Source organism: Sinocyclocheilus grahami, unplaced genomic scaffold, assembly GCF_001515645.1.
Source record: "Sinocyclocheilus grahami isolate Dianchi unplaced genomic scaffold, SAMN03320097.WGS_v1.1 scaffold1381.1, whole genome shotgun sequence".
NCBI lineage: Eukaryota > Metazoa > Chordata > Actinopteri > Cypriniformes > Cyprinidae > Sinocyclocheilus > Sinocyclocheilus grahami.
The window spans coordinates 66,805-72,297 of NW_015506560.1; the positions used below are offsets into that span (position 1 = coordinate 66,805).

The 5,493-nt window shown below is 32.3% G+C and overlaps 1 protein-coding gene across 1 annotated transcript in view; it reads right to left on the reverse strand.

Annotated features, from left to right (window-relative positions):
- The window catches only part of LOC107569782 (uncharacterized), a 14,054-nt gene that overhangs the window by 6,855 nt on the left and 1,706 nt on the right, over positions 1-5,493 (reverse strand). The gene's annotated exons all lie outside the window — the stretch shown is intronic.

Sequence of the window (5,493 nt, forward strand, 5' to 3'; positions counted from 1 at the left end):
TAATAAGACATTAATATTAGTATTATAATATTATTATTATTTTATAAAATACAATTGCTGTTATTATTATTTAATACCTTTTTATTTTAGGTCCACATTCTCTGTTCTTTCAGTAGATCAAACGTTGTCATTCTGAGAAGTCATATACAGTACAGTCCGTGAAGGGAGGAGCTACTGGAGGAGTTTATTCACTGCAGAGCTTCACTAAACCACTTCACTACAAACCAATAGCACATTCAACGTTTTCAGGACCCAATTATTATCACAGAAAATTTATGAACTGCTGAAGAAAATGCTTATTTTCATCTGTTTGTGCTCATGGAGCCTGACAGGTGAGTGTTTTTAAAGCTTCAGTTCTCTTTATATTATCGTTTGTCCTCAAACATAATTCTTATTTCCATCATTCGTTTTGCCTTTATTTATTTCTAATATTGTATCAGACTAATATACTAAATACTTCTTGTTTCCATGCTGCTGTCCATTTCAATGAATTTACATTAAAATTAGTGCAGATTGAATAATTGTTTTGCCATTACAATTTTAAATAGTTTAAAAATGACTAATACTATCAGAAAGTCTTTTATTAAGCAAATATCTCTGCATGTTCTTCAGGTGTGTTTGGTGTTGATGAAGTGAAGTCAGTGTCTGTGATGGAGGGAGATTCTGTCACTCTGAACATCAGTGATGCTGATATAATGGGAGATGAACTGATATTGTGGAGATTTGGACACAGCAGTATCATAGCTAAAATCAACAGAAAGGACAATAAGAGACAGTTTCTTGATGAGAGATTCATAGACAGACTGCAGCTGGATCAGACTGGATCTCTGAGCATCACAAACACCAGAACCACAGACTCTGGACTTTATCAAGTCACCAGCACCAGAACAGAGACACCACTCAACACATTCAATATCACTGTCTATGGTGAGTTAAAATAGTTCCATTTCTCTACTAACATCATTCAATGTAATAGTAAGTATTGTCTTTGTACAAATACTTGTACAAAAAAAAAAAACTATTTCTAAATTCTAACATTATGTACTTCATCACAAGAGAATTCTGTCATTCTGTATTTCTTGTCTCTTCTCTGAAATTCATGACAATTTCCATCACATCTAAAAGGATATTGTGTTTAATCTTGTGATGGAAATTCCATTTGATATATTTTTTGCAATACATTTCGATGTAATCACTTAATACTGATACTTTAATTCCATTTTATACATGAATCCTTTGTAAATATTAAGAGAAGGGTTTAGATCAAGATTGCCACTGACATCTGTGAGTGACAAATAAAACATCTCTCTTGCTTACAGTTAATTAGATTTATTCCCTGTTTCCAGCTCATCTGCCTATTCCTGTCATCACTTCATCATCATCAGGATCGTCAGTGTCTAAATGTGCATTTCCTGCATTTATTTGATCTAAAAGACAGCAAAAGCAGTAATATAGTGAAATATTTTTACTATTTAAAATAACTGATTTCTATTCGAATATATTGTAAAATGTGATTTATTCCTGTGATTAAAGCTGAATTTTCAGCAGCCATTACTCCAGTCTTCAGTGACACGTGATCCTTCAAAAATCATTCTAAAATGCTGATTTGCTGCTCAAGAAACATTTATTATTATTATTATCATTATTGTTATTATTATTATTATTATTATCAATATTTAAAACAGTTGAGTACATTTTCTCAGGATTCTTTGATGAATGAAAAGATTCAAAGATCAGCATTTATCTGAAATAAAAAGCGTTTGTAACATTACACTATACCATTCAAAAGCTTGGAGTCAGTATAATGTTTTTTTTTGGGGGGAGGGGGTTATATAAATTATTACTTTTATTTAGCAAGGATGCTTTAAATTGATCAAAATAAAAATAAATGAATGAGCAATATGTAATAAAAAATAAATACAATTCATTTTATTAATTTGTATATCCATTAAAATGCATTGAAAAAAGTAGCCTAAGCCTACAATGACAAGAAGCAAAGGTTAAACATGAGTCAAGTTGAATCAAATTGACTGAGAAAGTCGTTTCAGCTTATTAAACTTCTTAAACTGACTTTAAAAAAGCATTTGTTGCCATGTTTTTTTAAATTATATTCAGTGGCGTAGCTAAAGATCAGCATTTATCTGAAATAAAAAGCGTTTGTAACATTACACTATACCATTCAAAAGCTTGGAGTCAGTATAATGTTTTTTTTTGGGGGGAGGGGGTTATATAAATTATTACTTTTATTTAGCAAGGATGCTTTAAATTGATCAAAATAAAAATAAATGAATGAGCAATATGTAATAAAAAATAAATACAATTCATTTTATTAATTTGTATATCCATTAAAATGCATTGAAAAAAGTAGCCTAAGCCTACAATGACAAGAAGCAAAGGTTAAACATGAGTCAAGTTGAATCAAATTGACTGAGAAAGTCGTTTCAGCTTATTAAACTTCTTAAACTGACTTTAAAAAAGCATTTGTTGCCATGTTTTTTTAAATTATATTCAGTGGCGTAGCTTCTAGGTATGCAGGTACATATGGGCCCGGGCAGATTGGGGGCCCGCTGAGCTGAGGGGAACTTTTAATTTAAACGAGGAAATTAATTTTCCTGCAATTTCTCTGAATTGCCCTTGACCGACAGCTTATCAGAATTCTCAGCCCAAGTCCGACTGGAGCCTGTGTCTTCTCGCTCTCTCTCTCTGTCTCTCTCTCTTCCCCATTACACAGCTGCTGTTGCAGCCATTAAAATAGTTCAGTTTCGGTTTATAATGTCAAAGTGGTAATAGTTCATTTCGTTCCTTTATTAAGTTAATTTAGAAATATGTTTGGAACATTTTATTTTTGTTAAATTCAGGTTTTTATTTTTTAAAGGAACGACCAAGTGACCAGCGGCTGACAGTGAGTTGAGCATATGTTTGAGCAATTTAGCCTTCTCAAATCAACAGGACGACTTGCTCTCTCTCTCTCTCTCTCTCTCTCTCTCTCTCTCTCTCCCCCATTACACAGCGGCTGTTGCAGCCATTAAAATAGTTCAGTTTCGGTTTATAATGGCAAAGTGGTAATATTTCGTTTCATTCCTTTATTAAGTTAATTTAGAAATATGTTTGGAACATTTTATGTTTGTTAAATTCAGGTTTTTATTTTTTTTAAAGGAACGACCAAGCGGCCAGCGGCTGACTGTGAGTTGAGCATTATGTTTGATCAATTTAGCCTTCTCAGATCAACACCACGACTTGCTTAAAATAAAATCTATAGACATAAAGCACTTTGTGCATTTCACAGTATTAATTTAAACATTTAACCTAGATAAATGTGCGCTGTTAGGCGCATATCCAATCGTTTGTGTGGAGAGTGGAAGCTAAAGCACGCTCTGCAGGACATGGAGGCGCCAGTGCCATCACTTGCTTTTTTTTTTTAATAACAGTGGAATCTTACGAATATGCCATCATTTTTGCTCATAAAGGTAAGAGTATACCTCATTCGGAACTGCAAAGTCTACTTTTATTTGTGTGCACTCACAATATCAACAAAACCTTGTGCTTTTGAAAAACAAGAAATACAAATGCTTTCTGATGCGCTTTCTGTCGTCTCTGTCTTGAGCAGGAGCGCCTCACAATGATGAACTGAAACTCAGTGAATACTTGCCTTACCGACATGATAAATATATCTATACAATGCTTTACAATACTATTTTAAAACGAAATAATTTAAATCGAAAACAAAAAATCTTTCATTATGTAATCCATAAAGCCGTAAAATAGTACAATGGCAAATTCGTATATATTAAACATCTAACTTTTATTAACAAAATTAATAAGATCTAGCCTTGCGTTGTAACCCAAATAAATATGGTATTTTCCCTTATTTAAAACGAATGCTTAGTTTGTGGTTCATTGTTATTTTTTATTTAATTTCTTTATTTTTAATGGAAACCCAACAACAATAAAGACACTCACTTATAGGCTATTAAACGAAGAAATTAACGTTTTATTAAAAGTAACTCTTTTGGATCCGCTATCATATAGTGTGTCTTCTCGCATCACTCTTGTCACGTGCCACCCTCCACAAGTTTTATTTCTCAGCCCCCCTGGACAAAATACGTTCCCGCGGCTATCACAATCAGCTTGTAACAGTCCAAAGAGAAAGGAAAACTTGAAATCGCATCATATGACCCCTTTAAAAAAATATTAAACTACGTTTGACTGATATATATATATATATATCATATTTCATCACCATGTCTCTTTATGAGCTCCATATGCTTATGATAAAGATAATGAATGAAAATAATATAACAAATAACAGTTTGCAGTATCAAGCATCACAGTGGACAGTTTCTGTACAGCTAAAATAACTGGAAGCAGATGAGGTTCAGAAGCCTCACACATTCAAGCTACAATGGCCACACTGCTCTTATGTTAAAAATTAGGTGGATAAAAAATCTCTCTTGTTTCACCGATCAGTTCTTTACTCAACCGACCTGCTGGGAGTGTGCTCCTGATGGCCAGTAGGCCTATGTTCCTGCATATACAAAAAATCAAAATAAATAAATAAATCAAAATAAATAAAATCACCTGGCTAAAGAAGGCGCTGAATTAATGATGATCTGCCCCTGTGACTGTCTAAGTATCACTGTTGTTTCAAATGTACTTCTATTTGTTACATTTAAAGTTTCTGGGAGTTTATGAACATTAATGAGATAATAAAACAAGGTCAAACATTATAACATTATCCCAGTTAAAAATGTGATATTAATGGATTATAAATTATGGCTTTTGAGCAGTGTTTTTGTGTTATGTTTGTGTTAATATCAATATTTTTGTCAGTCCTGTGTGTCTGCTGATACAGATAAATCTGCTGGACCGCCACCTACTGGATAAACATGTTATTTCACTAACAGCTCCTCAGTCACATATTATATTTTATAAATCTCTTAAAAAGCTGGTATGCATCTGTATTTCATATATATTTTAAATTTCTTTAACCTGTTTCTGTACAATGCTAAATCAATTTATAAGAATATAGATTCTTTAAATATATTCTTTAGGCCTCTTTCCTGGCCTTTGGAGGGGAAAAAAAGAGTATCAAACATAGTAACATATGCATTTGTACCATCATTACTATTGAAATATTGAAATATTGAACTATTGTTAAAACTATTGAAATCTCAGGTATAAAATTTTTTCAAATGATTAAAAATCTCAGGTATAACAAGTGTTCAAATGATTAAAAATCTCAGGTATAAAAAGTGTTCAAATGATTAAAAATCTCAGGTATAAAAAGTGTTCAAATGGATTCAGAATAAAGTGTCTTTAAGTAGCTTTCACATGAGCACCCAAAAAGACTAATATAACCATTGAGAATAGCAGATCTATACAGGATGTGCCACTGGAAATAACATCCACTGCTTTTTATGACATAAAACAAAATCACTTTATATTGCTCCTGGATTCTGCATTTCGTTACATGTATTCATGAAACTAACAATG